The sequence below is a fragment of the Chlamydotis macqueenii genome, chromosome 1 (genome assembly GCF_036417535.1).
Source record: "Chlamydotis macqueenii isolate bChlMac1 chromosome 1, bChlMac1.mat, whole genome shotgun sequence".
Lineage (NCBI taxonomy): Eukaryota > Metazoa > Chordata > Aves > Otidiformes > Otididae > Chlamydotis > Chlamydotis macqueenii.
Genome location: NC_141556.1, coordinates 58,071,916 through 58,085,870, shown reverse-complemented (window position 1 = coordinate 58,085,870; position 13,955 = coordinate 58,071,916). Strand labels below are relative to the sequence as shown.

The following is a 13,955-nucleotide window of genomic DNA, read 5'->3' as shown; positions in this document are numbered from 1 at the left end:
CATAATTGGGTGAGCTTTCTCCTGAATTATTGTTACCAATTCCGCCAAATTGGGCACTGCGGCAGTCAAAGGTTCGGTGTTGGCGTTCAGTCTCCTAAAATCCACTGTGAGTCGCCACTTTCCATTTGGTTTTCGCAGTGGCCACACCGGAGAGTTAAAAGGAGAATGTGTATTTATCACAACCCCTTGCTCCCAAAGTTCCTGCATAACAGGTCTGATACCTTCTTTTGCTCCCAGGGGAAGGGGATATTGTTTGACATTAGTTGCTTTGCTAAACGGCAGAGAGGGTGCAGTTTGGAGTAACCTAATATTTAATTGCGGGGTCCCAAAAGTCCACCACAAGCCTTCTGGGTCTTTCCAACCTTTCCCTTTAAGGACATCCATTCCTAATAAATTAGTAGGAATATTCCCGATCACCATTGTAACAGTGACCGTGTTTTCCTCTCCCGGCAACGTTAGCTTTACCTGAGCAACACTCATGGCTTCTGTTGACCCTAAAGCATTCAGGACACAAAAACGTCTTCTCGAGGGAGAGACACCACACCTTTGTGCATCTTCTTTAGTCAAAGCGGAGACTTGGGCACCGGTATCAACCAAAAAGGTCACCAGTCCACGTTTTGGACCCACAATAGCCGTAATTAGCCAATCTCCCCTGCTAGTCTTGGTGAGCTGTCGGATATAAATCCATCCTCCATTCCCTCGCTCACCAATGGGGAATGGAGGTTCTAGTTTTCCTGCATCTGGGGAAAAACCTCACTGTTTCTGTTGCCTGTGTCTTCCAAAGGTGGGGCTGTGGGTGTGATGGGTGAGATTTCTTTCCCTTTGGGTGGGTATTGTTTTGGGTTACACCATTTTGATACCACCTTGCTCAGCTTTCCAATGGGTAAACCATCCATTACATCTCTTGGAACACCCTTTTTAATTCCCAAAAGCCACCACTGTTGTCGGGTCATGGGCTGTGCTCCCCCCGCTGTTTTAAAACGAGGGCTAGGTTGACTGATGTGGGGGGGTGAGTCCCTGATGTCTATCTGACGGATTCCTTTTGGTCTGTCCTCTGGGAGCTTTACTGGACCATATTTTCTCCCATAATTTATCAGCTCCTGTGCTACCTCCCCCCAAGTCCACACCTTTGCTTTATCACCTGATGAGGGTCGAGATGGGCTGAGATCGGAGGGAGACACATTCATAGGGCTATTGGTTGCATTTCCATGGCCTCTCATAAAGCCCTCCAATCTTTCTAAGGGACCGAGTGTCTCAATGGTCTTTCGAAGTTGAATCCCCAAAGGTTTAAGTGACTCTGGAAGTCCCCTTATCAAGGGAGTCATGCTCTCAGGGTCCACCGGCAACATCATTGGAGATTCACATCTAGGAGTTAACTTTCTTTCTTTCATCATTTGCAAACAAGCAGCTTTTTGGACGCTTTCCACCAGCTGATCAACTGTGCCAGTGATTGGAAGAGGATCCCCTCTCTCCAAAGGGTTTAACCCCCCAGCCCAATAAGCGGCTCGCTGAGTTAAGGACCATGGGGCACGATTATCTCCTGTGGTCAAAAAGACTCCAGGACCCCAATATCCCTCAGCCTCCTTTTCACTCGGCTGGATTTGATCTCCCCCGGTTAGAGATACACGCCACACATACTCCGTCTCAGATTCTTTGGCAAGATGCCCGTACTCCCGCTTCAGTTTGGCAAGCTCAGTAGCGGTATACGGCGACTCCTTAGTTGTTATCTGTGGGTTGCTATCCTCATCATTCAAATAAAAGAATTCTGTTTTAACCAAAGGTCTTACCCGAGGGTGGTCGCCAGAGTGATCCCTCATTTTCTCCAATTTCTTCTGAGGGTATATTGGACTTATCTGTTGAATACCTCTCTCCTCAAGCTTCAGATCTGTCTCACTGTCCAATTCTGAATTCTTTGGATATTCCTCCCTCAAGATAGATTTTAGCAAAAGGTTTTGCTCCTTTTCTCCCCCCAGCTGTTTTTCGAGGTAGGATACTGTCCCCTGAGGGCCTCCACCAAACGCTGGAGCAACTCAATAATCGTCTCCTGCTCTCGCTGCTTAAGGCGGCCCTCTGCTGCTGCTGCCAGACTGGCACCCAGAACAGCACAAACTATGGCTTTGCCTCTGCCAGATATTACCCTCGCCTCCTTCTACAAGGAAGTCATTCGATCTACTACGCTCTGCAAATTTGTCCAATTATCCCGAGCCCAATCTTGCCCAGGTGTGGACGGCCGGGCACCGTGCTGTGCCACGAACTCATAAAGAAAGTCTCGATTTCTCACTAACAAAGAGACACACGACACACACGTCGAGTCTCTTCACTGTCCTACGCAGCTAGCACGCTGGCAGTTACGGTCAACTTGGAAGCAGCCGCGCAGAAGGCAGTCGCCCTCCAACCGACGAACAACGCATCATCGCGGCCACACGCGAGCTGGCCGCACTCGGAGCTTTCGCGGCTCTTCTCTCGCTCTTTCCCGCAGAGCTCCGGCGATGCACAACTCGAACCGCGAAAGTGCAATGAGCTTTGTGCAAGCTGCGCAGAAGAAACAAGGCACTAAAGCGGCAAATGTCCAGCTAATCTCCCACGTGAAAAGGGTCAGCAAGGAAAGCTGACCCAAATTCCCGCATTTCGCACCAAAATCCGACATTTTGCTCCCAAAATCCTGTGATTTCCCCAAATTCCCCCATTTTGCCCCCCAAATCCCGCATTTTTGCCTTAAATGCCCGCATTTTTGCTCCAAATCTCGCATTTTTGCCCCAAATTCCCGCATTTCACACCAAAATCCCGCATTTTGCCCCAAATTCCCGCATTTTTGCCCCAAATTCCCACATTTCGCACCAAAATTCCCACATTTTGCCCCAAATTCTCTCATTTCACACCAAAATGGCCCATTTTACCCCCAAAATCTCCGCAATTTCCCCCCAAATTCCCACATATTGGCCCCCAAATCCCACATTTTTACAACAAATTCCCGCATTTTACACCAAAATCCCACATTTTGCCCCCAAAATCCCCCATTTCTGCCCCAAATTCCCGCATTTCGCACCAAAATCTGACATTTTGCTCCCAAAATCCTGTGATTTCCCCAAATTCCCCCATTTCGCACCAAAATTCCCACATTTTGCCCCAAATTCCCACATTTTGCCCCAAATTCCCACATTTTGCCCCCAAAATCCCACAATTTTCCCCATTTCCCCCCCAAATCCCGCATTTTTGCCCCAAATTCCCACATTTCGCACCAAAATTCCCACATTTTGCCCCAAATTCCACCATTTCATACAAAAATCCCACATTTTGCCCCCAAAATCCCACATTTCACAGCAAATTCCCCCATTTTGCCCCCCAAATCCCGCATTTTGGCCCCAAAATCCCACATTTCGCACCAAAATCCCACATTGTTGCCCCAAAATCCCGGAATTTCCCCCCAAATTCCCACATTTCGCCCCCCAAATCCTGCATTTTTGCCCCAAATACCCGCATTTCGCACCAAAATCCCACATTCTGCCCCAAAATACCGGGATTTCCCCCAAATTCCCACGTATTGCCCCCCAAACCCCGCATTTTTGCCCCAAATTCCCACATTTCGCACCAAATCCCGCATTTTTGCCCCAAATTCCCACATTTCACACCAAAATCCCACATTTTGCCCCCAAAATCCCGCAATTTCCCCCAAATTCCCCCATTTTGCACCAAAAATCCTGCATTTTGCCCCCAAATTCCCCCATTTCGCACCAAAATCCCACATTTTTGCCCCCCAAATCCCGCATTTTTGCCCCAAATTCCCGCATTTCGCACCAAAATATGACATTTTGCCCCAAACTCCCACGACTTCCCCCCAAATTCTCCCATTTTGCCCCCAAATCCCGCATTTTTGCCCCAAATCTCGCATTTTTGCCCCAAATTCCCCCATTTTGCACCAAAATTCCCACATTTTGCCCCAAATTCCCCCATTTTACACCAAAATCCCACATTTTGCCGCCAAAATCCACCATTTTTGCCCAAATTCCCGCATTTCGCACCAAAATCCGACATTTTGCTCCCAAAATCCTGTGATTTCCCCAAATTCCCACATTATGCCCTTCAAGTCCCGCGTTTTTGCCTTAAATGCCCGCATTTTTACTCCAAATTCCCCCATTTTTGCCCCAAATCCCGCATTTTTGCCCCAAATTCCCCCATTATGCCCCCAAAATCCCACATTGTTGCACCAAAATTCCGCGATTCCCCCCAAATTCCCACATTTTGTCCCCAAAATCTCCCATTTTTGCCCCAAATTCCCCCATTTCGCACCAAAATCCCGCATTTTGCCCCAAAATCCCGGGATTTTCCCCTAAATTCCCCCATTTTGCCCCCCAAATCCCACATTTTTGCCCCAAATTCCCACATTTTGCACACCAAATCCCACATTTTGCCCCCAAAATCCCGCAATTTCCCCCCAAATTCCTCAATTTTGCCCCCAAATCCCGCATTTTTGCCCCAAATTCCCCCATTTTACACCAAATCCCACATTTTGCCCCCAAAATCCCCCATTTCTGCCCCAAATTCCCGCATTTCGCACCAAAATCTGACATTTTGCCCCCAAAATCCTGTAATTTCCCCAAATTCCCCCATTTCGCACCAAAATTCCCACATTTTGCCCCAAATTCCCACATTTTGCACCAAAATTCCCACATTTTGCCCCCAAAATCCCACAATTTCCCCCAAATTCCCCCATTTTGCCCCCCAAATCCCGCATTTATGCCCCAAATTCCCCCATTTCGCACCAAAATCCCACATTTTTGCCCCCCAAATCCCGCATTTTACACCAAAATCTCACATTTGCCCCCAAAATCTCCCATTTTTGCCCCAAATTCCCCCATTTCGCACCAAAATACGACATTTTGCCACAAAATCCCACGATTTCCCCCCAAATTCTCCCATTTTGCCCCCCAAATCCCGCATTTTTGCCCCAAATCCCGCATTTTTGCCCCAAATCCCGCATTTTTGCCCCAAATTCCCCCATTTTGCACCAAAATCCCACATTGTTGCCCCAAATTCCCCCATTTCACACCAAAATCCCACATTGTTGCCCCAAATTCCCCCATTTTACACCAAAATCCCACATTTTGCCCCCAAAATCCCCCATTTTTGCCCAAATTCCCGCATTTCGCACCAAAATCCGACATTTTGCTCCCAAAATCCTATGATTTCCCCCAATTCCCCCATTATGCCCCCCAAGTCCCGCATTTTTGCCTTAAATACCCGCATTTTTGCTCCAAATCTCGCATTTTTGACCCAAATTCCCGCATTTCGCACCAAAATCCCACATTGTTGCCCTCAAAATCCCGCGATTTCCCCCCAAATTCCCCCGTTTCGCCCCCCAAATGCCGCATTTTTGCCCCAAATTCCCACATTTCACACCAAAATAACACATTTTGCCCCAAAATCCCGGGATTTCCCCCCAAATTCCCCCATTTTGCCCCTCAAATACCACTTTTTTGCCCCAAAATCCCCCATTTTTGCCACAAATTCCCACATTTCGAACCAAAATCCGACATTTTGCCCCAAAATCCCACGATTTCCCCCCACATTCTCCCATTTTGCCCCCCAAATCCCGCATTTTTACCCCAAATTCCCCCATTTTACACGAAAATCCCACATTTTGCCCCCAAAATCCCCCATTTCTGCCCCAAATTCCTGCATTTCGCACCAAAATCCGACATTTTACTCCCAAATTCCTGTGATTCCCCAAATTCCCCCATTTTGCCCCCCAAATCCCGCATTTTTGCCTTAAATGCCCGCATTTTTGCTCCAAATCTCGCATTTTTGCCCCAAATTCCCCCATTTTGCACCAAAATTCCCACATTTTGCCCCAAATTCTCCCATTTCACACCAAAATGCCCCATTTTACCCCCAAAATCCCCGCAATTTCCCCCCAAATTCCCCCATTTTGCCCCCCAAATGCCGCATTTTTTGCCCCAAATTCCCCCATTTCGCACCAAAATCCCACATTTTTGCCCCAAATCCCACAATTTCCCCCCAAATTCCCCCATTTTGCCCCCCAAATCCCCCCATTTTTGCCTCTTCACTGTCCTACACAGCTAGCACGCTGGCAGTTACCATCAACTTGGAAGCAGCCGCGCAGAAGGCAGTCGCCCTCCAACCAAGGAACAACGCATCATCGCGGCTACACGCGAGCTGGCCGCACTCGGAGCTTTCGCGGCTCTTCTCTCGCTCTTTCCCGCAGAGCTCCGGTGATGCACAACTCGAACCGCGAAAGCCGCAATGAGCTTTGTGCAAGCTGCGCAGAAGAAACAAGGCACTAAAGCGGCAAATGTCCAGCTAATCTCCCACGTGAAAAGGGTCAGCAAGGAAAGCTGACCCAAATTCCCGCATTTCGCACCAAAATCCGACATTTTGCTCCCAAAATCCTGTGATTTCCCCAAATTCCCCCATTTTGCCCCCCAAATCCCGCATTTTTGCCTTAAATGCCCGCATTTTTGCTCCAAATCTCGCATTTTTGCCCCAAATTCCCGCATTTCACACCAAAATCCCGCATTTTGCCCCAAATTCCCGCATTTTTGCCCCAAATTCCCACATTTCGCACCAAAATTCCCACATTTTGCCCCAAATTCTCTCATTTCACACCAAAATGGCCCATTTTACCCCCAAAATCTCCGCAATTTCCCCCCAAATTCCCACATATTGGCCCCCAAATCCCACATTTTTACAACAAATTCCCGCATTTTACACCAAAATCCCACATTTTGCCCCCAAAATCCACCATTTCTGCCCCAAATTCCCGCATTTCGCACCAAAATCTGACATTTTGCTCCCAAAATCCTGTGATTTCCCCAAATTCCCCCATTTCGCACCAAAATTCCCACATTTTGCCCCAAATTCCCACATTTTGCACCAAAATTCCCACATTTTGCCCCCAAAATCCCACAATTTCCCCCATTTCCCCCCCAAATCCCGCATTTTTGCCCCAAATTCCCACATTTCGCACCAAAATTCCCACATTTTGCCCCAAATTCCACCATTTCATACAAAAATCCCACATTTTGCCCCCAAAATCCCACATTTCCAGCAAATTCCCCCATTTTGCCCCCCAAATCCCGCATTTTTGCCCCAAAATCCCCCATTTCGCACCAAAATCCCACATTGTTGCCCCAAAATCCCGGAATTTCCCCCCAAATTCCCACATTTTGCCCCCCAAATCCTGCATTTTTGCCCCAAATACCCGCATTTCGCACCAAAATCCCACATTCTGCCCCAAAATCCCGGAATTTCCCCCCAAATTCCCACATTTCGCCCCCCAAATCCTGCATTTTTGCCCCAAATACCCGCATTTCGCACCAAAATCCCACATTCTGCCCCAAAATACCGGGATTTCCCCCAAATTCCCACGTATTGCCCCCCAAACCCCGCATTTTTGCCCCAAATTCCCACATTTCGCACCAAATCCCGCATTTTTGCCCCAAATTCCCACATTTCACACCAAAATCCCACATTTTGCCCCCAAAATCCCGCAATTTCCCCCAAATTCCCCCATTTTGCCCCCCAAATCCTGCATTTTGCCCCCAAATTCCCCCATTTCGCACCAAAATCCCACATTTTTGCCCCCCAAATCCCGCATTTTTGCCCCAAATTCCCGCATTTCGCACCAAAATATGACATTTTGCCCCAAACTCCCACGACTTCCCCCCAAATTCTCCCATTTTGCCCCCAAATCCCGCATTTTTGCCCCAAATCTCGCATTTTTGCCCCAAATTCCCCCATTTTGCACCAAAATTCCCACATTTTGCCCCAAATTCCCCCATTTTACACCAAAATCCCACATTTTGCCGCCAAAATCCACCATTTTTGCCCAAATTCCCGCATTTCGCACCAAAATCCGACATTTTGCTCCCAAAATCCTGTGATTTCCCCAAATTCCCACATTATGCCCTTCAAGTCCCGCGTTTTTGCCTTAAATGCCCGCATTTTTACTCCAAATTCCCCCATTTTTGCCCCAAATCCCGCATTTTTGCCCCAAATTCCCCCATTATGCCCCCAAAATCCCACATTGTTGCACCAAAATTCCGCGATTCCCCCCAAATTCCCACATTTTGTCCCCAAAATCTCCCATTTTTGCCCCAAATTCCCCCATTTCGCACCAAAATCCCGCATTTTGCCCCAAAATCCCGGGATTTTCCCCTAAATTCCTCCATTTTGCCCCCCAAATCCCACATTTTTGCCCCAAATTCCCCCATTTTGCCCCCCAAATCCCACATTTTGCCCCCAAAATCCCGCAATTTCCCCCCAAATTCCTCAATTTTGCCCCAAAATTCCCACATTTTTGCCCCAAATTCCCCCATTTTACACCAAATCCCACATTTTGCCCCCAAAATCCCCCATTTCTGCCCCAAATTCCCACATTTCGCACCAAAATCTGACATTTTGCTCCCAAAATCCTGTGATTTCCCCAAATTCCCCCATTTCGCACGAAAATCCCACATTTTGCCCCCCAAATCCCACAATTTCCCCCAAATTCCCCCATTTTGCCCCTTAAATCCCCCATTTCTGCCCCAAATTCCCCCATTTTTGCCCCAAATTCCTCCATTTTACACCAAAATCCCACATTTTGCCCCCCAAATCCCGCGGTTTTGCCCCTAATTCCCGCATTTCGCACCAAAATCCCCCATTTTGCTCCCAAAATCCTGTGATTTCCCAAAATTCCCCCATTTTGCCCCCCAAATCCCGCATTTTTGCCCCAAATTCCCCCATTTTTGCCCCAAATTCCCCCATTTTTGCCCCAAATTCTCCCATTTCGCACCAAAATTCCCACATTTTGCCCCAAATTCCCCCATTTCACACCAAAATCCCCCATTTCGCCCCCCAAATCCCGCATTTTGGCCCCAAATTCCCCCATTTCACACCAAAATAACACATTGTTGCCCCAAAATCCTGCAATTTCCCCCCAAACTCCCCCATTTTGCCCCCCAAATTCCCGCATTTTTGCCCCAAATTCCTGCATTTTACACCAAAATCCCACATTTTGCCCCCAAAATCCCGTGATTTCCCCCCAAATTCCCCCATTTTGCCCACAAATCCCACATTTTGCCCCCAAATTCCCCCATTTCGCACCAAAATTCCCACATTATGCCCCAAATTCCCCCATTTTACACCAAAATCCCACATTTTGCCCCCAAAATCCCGCGATTTCCCCCAAATTCCCACATTTTGTCCCCCAATTCCCGCATTTTTGCCCCAAATTCCCGCATTTTTGCCCCAAATTCCCACATTTTGCCCCGCAAATTCCCCCATTTCGCACCAAAATCCCACATTTTGCCCCCAAAATCCCGCATTTTACACCAAAATCCCCCATTTTGCCCCCCAAATCCCACATTTTACACCAAAATCCCACGTTTTGCCCCCAAAATCCCCCATTTTTGCCCCAAATTCCCGCATGGAGACCTATCCCGTACCCCATGCCGCTGCCCGAAACACCATCTTGGGCCTTGAGAAGCAAGTTCTCTGGCGGCATGGCACTGCAGAAAGAACTGAGTCAGACAACGGGACTCATTTCCGAAACAACCTCACAGACCCCTGGGCCAAAGAGCACGGCATCGAGTGGGTATACCACATCCCCTATCACGCACCAGCCTCTGGAAAGATTGAACGGCACAATGGACTGCTGAAAGCTACACTGAAAGCAATGGGTGGTGGGACCCTCAAAAATTGGGATGAACATTTAGCAAAAGCCACCTGGTTAGCCAACACTCGGGGATCCACCAATCGAGCTGGCCCTGCCCAGCCAGAACTGTTACATATTGCAGAGGGTGATAAAGTCCCTGTGGTGCATCTAAGGAATATGTTAGGAAAGACGGTCTGGGTTATTCTTCCCCTTGCAAAAGCAAACCCACCCGTGGGATTGCTTTTGCTCAAGGGCCTGGATGTACTTGGTGGGTAATGCGGGAGGATGGGGAAGTCCCAGTGTAGCTGAAGGAGATCTGCTTTTAGGTGAGAACAGCCAATAATTTGACCTGTATATAATCATTTCTATAGTTCTTACATGTCACGTCAAAGGTATTGCAGCAAGGAACACTCTGATCAGTGAAGAATGAGCTTCAATAAAACCGAGAGAGATGCAATGGTGATGGAACAGGAACTGGCCCCCAACAACTTCCTCGAGATCAACATCTTCCACTCGCAGACCATGGACATGATACACCAGCCACGCCAGATGTACCAACTGCGAGTTCCAGGTGCAGCAGGCAACAACCCCACACTACATACCATCTCGCTTGTCCTGAAAGACTGTCAGGATAGATGGAGCCCAAAGTCATGGACTAAATGAGCTCAACAGACTGAAGGAGTTACATCTCTGTGTATACACACACGCGTATATATGTATACGCATGACGTAGATGGTATGGAATAAGGGGTGGACACTGTCCTGGTTTTGGCAGGGATGGAGTTAATTTTTCCTCTCAGTAGCCGGTGTGTTTTGGATGTCGTGTGTGAAGAATGTTGATAAACACCCTGATGATATGAGTTGCTGTGAATGAGACCAAGGACACCGTCCTGCTCTCCAAGTCTCGCTAATTTGCAGATGCGGGAAGCTGGGAGAAAGACAGACAGAATAACTGACCCAAACTGGCCAAAGAGAGCGTTCCATGCCTGAACGCCATGCGTAGCAGAGAAGTGGGGGCTGGCCAGGGTGGGTGTCTGCCTTCCTGGCATCCATCTTCCTCCCTCGTTTGCTGGCATCGTTCCCTTTCCCTTGCTGGCTCCCTTTTGCTCCTTTGTTCAGGTTTGTTTCCATGATCGCTGCTCGGGACGGGCTGTGTCGGTCATTGGGACATCGGGTGGTGAGAAAACACATATTGTTCACTTTGTATATTTTAATATCCGTATATTCTGTTATTATTGTCGTTTTCCCTTGTTATTTTAGTAAATTGTCTTTTTCTCAACCCAGGAGTTCTCCTTCCTTCCCCACTGGGGAGGGGGAGTGCGAGAGAGAAACTGTGTGGTAATTCGGGCTAAACCATCACAAAGGAAAAAAAGGTTGCAAAAATGAGCAAAATGATTAACGCTTTGATGGCGCTTTATTTTGGGGCACTTTTGATGTTGGGCACTGCTATGCTTGTGTTGGTTTTCGTGTGTTCTCCTTGTGATTGTCCTCGTGAACAATCACCCTCCTCTTCTGATCCCCCAGAGCCACAGGCCTCAAACTTGGCCTGGGACACATTTTTAGTTTGGTAAGATAAAACGTTGTTAATTAGATTTAGAGATGTTAACATAATTTACTCAGATAAGACGTTGTTAATTAGATATAAGATAAGAGAAAGTGTTAATTAGATTTAGATATGTCCTCCTTTTGGAGGCCCGAATCATCATTTTTCATTGCCAGCCTTCATGTTTAGGGCACAAAGCCTCATTTCTTAGTCCAAAGCTGCATCGTAAAGCCACACAATCCTATTTAAAGGGCCCTAAATCCTCAATGTAGAGACTAAATCATCATTGTTCTGGTTTTGTTTAGTGAGGGGGGCCTAAGGTGGCAGCTTCTGTCAGAAACTGCTAGAAGTTGCTCCTCTTTGTTCAGTGGACTCGGCTGGGCCTAGGGCGGACCCGCTGCTGGCCAAGGCTGAGCTGATTGGTGTCAGCACGTTCCATGATAACGCCTCTGCGGTAACGTATTTAAGAAGGGGAAAACAGAAAAAAAGGAAGTAGAGAAGATGTGAAGGAGCTGAGCGGGGACAGAGGGGGGAGGCACGAGCCTCGTGGGCCTTGCAGACCTCACCCTCTGGCCTCCCGACGGGCGGTGACTGGGCCCGACTGGGCCCAGCCCGGCTGAGAGAAGTGGAGAGGAGAGGAGATGTGAATGAGATGTAAAAAGGTCCTGAGAGGCGTCTGCCAGCCTGTTGTGAAGAATTTTCCTTGTGAGAGGAACGGAGACCGCGTAGTTTGGTCCCGATCGCGGCTGAACTACGACAATCATTTTCCGGGTCCAAGGGCTCGTTTCAGTGTCCAAAGACCCAGTTTTAAGGTGCAGTCACATGTTTTTAAAGTTCAAACTTCAAGTCTCATTTTTAGGGCCCAAACTCTCATTTTGGTTGTCCAAAGAGTCATTTTCATGATCTAAAATCTCATTTTTAGGATACAAACCCTCATTTAGAAGATCAAACCCTACTCCAAAGGTTCAAAGACTCATTTTAAGGGCCCAAAGTGTCATTTTTAATGCCTCAGCTCTGATTTTGAGGGTTGAAAGGCTCACTGTTAGGGTCCAAGGCCTCCTTTCCAGGTCCAAACACTCTCTTTAGCTCCCAAAGCTCCCATAGACCAATTTGTAGGATCCAGTCTGCAATTTTTAGGGGTTAAAGCCTCTTTTTTTTTTTTTTTTTTTTACAATACGATAGAATAGAGTATTTAAGGTGGAAGGACCTACAACGATCATCTGGTCAAACTGCCTGACCAGTTCAGGGCTGACCACGTTAAAGCTCGTTAATACCGACACTGCCCAAGTGCCTCTTAAACACTGACAGGCTTGCGGCATCGACTTCTCATGGCCAAAGTCTCATTTTTAAGGTCCAAAGCCTCATTTTCACATTCCAAACCTCAATTTTGAGGGCCTGAACTCTCTCCTACAGATTTCAAAGCCCCGTTTTTATGGTCCAAACCTTCACTTTAGGCCCAATGTCTAAAATGTGGCCTGACACCTAATTTTCAGGGTCAAAGCCTCGGGTTTAGTTTGCAAAGTCTCCTTTTCAGAGCCCAAACATTGCTTTAAGACACTGAAGCTCATTTCAGTGTCCAAAGCCTCATTTCCGTTTCCAAACCATCCGTTACAGGGCTCCAAGCTTCATTTCTGGAGTCCAAATTCTCATTCACAGGGCCCTAACCCCACTTCTACAGCTCAAAGCCTTCATTTTAGGAATCACAATATTATTCAGGCCTAAAGCTTCATTTTAAGCGTCTAAACTCTCTTTTTAGGGCAAACCCCACTTTTTATAGGTCCAAAGATGCACCGAGAGAGTCTGCACTCTCAGTTTCGGCCTGCAGGAAAGGCGGCAAGAGTGGAAAAAGCTGGGCACCCTGCAGGGGCGGGGCACGCTGGCTCCACCAATCACGCCGTGCGGGAGAGCAGCACGTGATGATTGATAAGCTGTCTGACCCGTCATTAGATGGGAGGAGCAAGGGGGAAATCTCAGGCAGCCAATCAGAGGAAGCATTGCCCCAGGTGGAGGGCGGGCACTGCAGCCCAGCAGCCTCACCACCCTGGGACAATCAGAGCCAGCATCCCCTCACGGCAGCCCAGACCAGGGCAGAGTGACAGCCCAGAGGACCAATCAGAGCCAGCACCCTTTCAGGGCAGGCCCAAACCGGGGCAGAGTGACAGCCCAGTGACCAATCCCAGGCGGCATCCCCTCGGGCGCAGGCCGGGCACCGCCCCCGCGCGGCCGGGCCTGGGCAGCAGCTCCGCAGGACGCCAAGGACGCCGTGAGGGTGTGCGGGCGTAGAACTGGCAGTGCCAGCGCCCAGCGAGAGCTGAATCTGCCGCTGCCGTGAGAAAGCGTGAAAGCTGTGTCTGCACGGACAGGAGCAGCAGCAGCAGGGCTGAGGAGAATCCCCGTCCCTGGCGGGGCAGGGGCAGCGCGGGGACAGAGGCCGAGGAAAAGGCTGCGGTGCTGAACGCCTCCTGCGCCTCATCTGTGCCGGCGAGCTGTGCTCAGGGTGCCCAGCCCCCGAGCCAGAGACCGGCACGGGGAGCACGATGCAGCCCCCACCCCCCGGGGAAATGGTCAGCGCCCTGCGACCGCACTGCGACACACACAGATCTGCGGGGCCGGGCGGGACCCGCCCGTTGGGGCTGAGGGTGCTGACCGAAGCGCTCAGCAGGCCACTTTCCACCACTGCCCAGCAGCCCTGGCCGAGCGAGGAGGCCCCGGCTGACGGGAGGGCAGCACGCGTGACGCCCGTCCACAGGAAGAGCC

The 13,955-nt window shown here is 49.0% G+C and overlaps 1 pseudogene; it reads right to left on the bottom strand.

The window, feature by feature from the left end:
- LOC147602121 (uncharacterized) overlaps positions 1 to 9,505 on the bottom strand; it is a 93,126-nt pseudogene extending 83,621 nt beyond the window's left edge.
- Between the last annotated feature and the right edge of the window lie 4,450 nt (positions 9,506 to 13,955).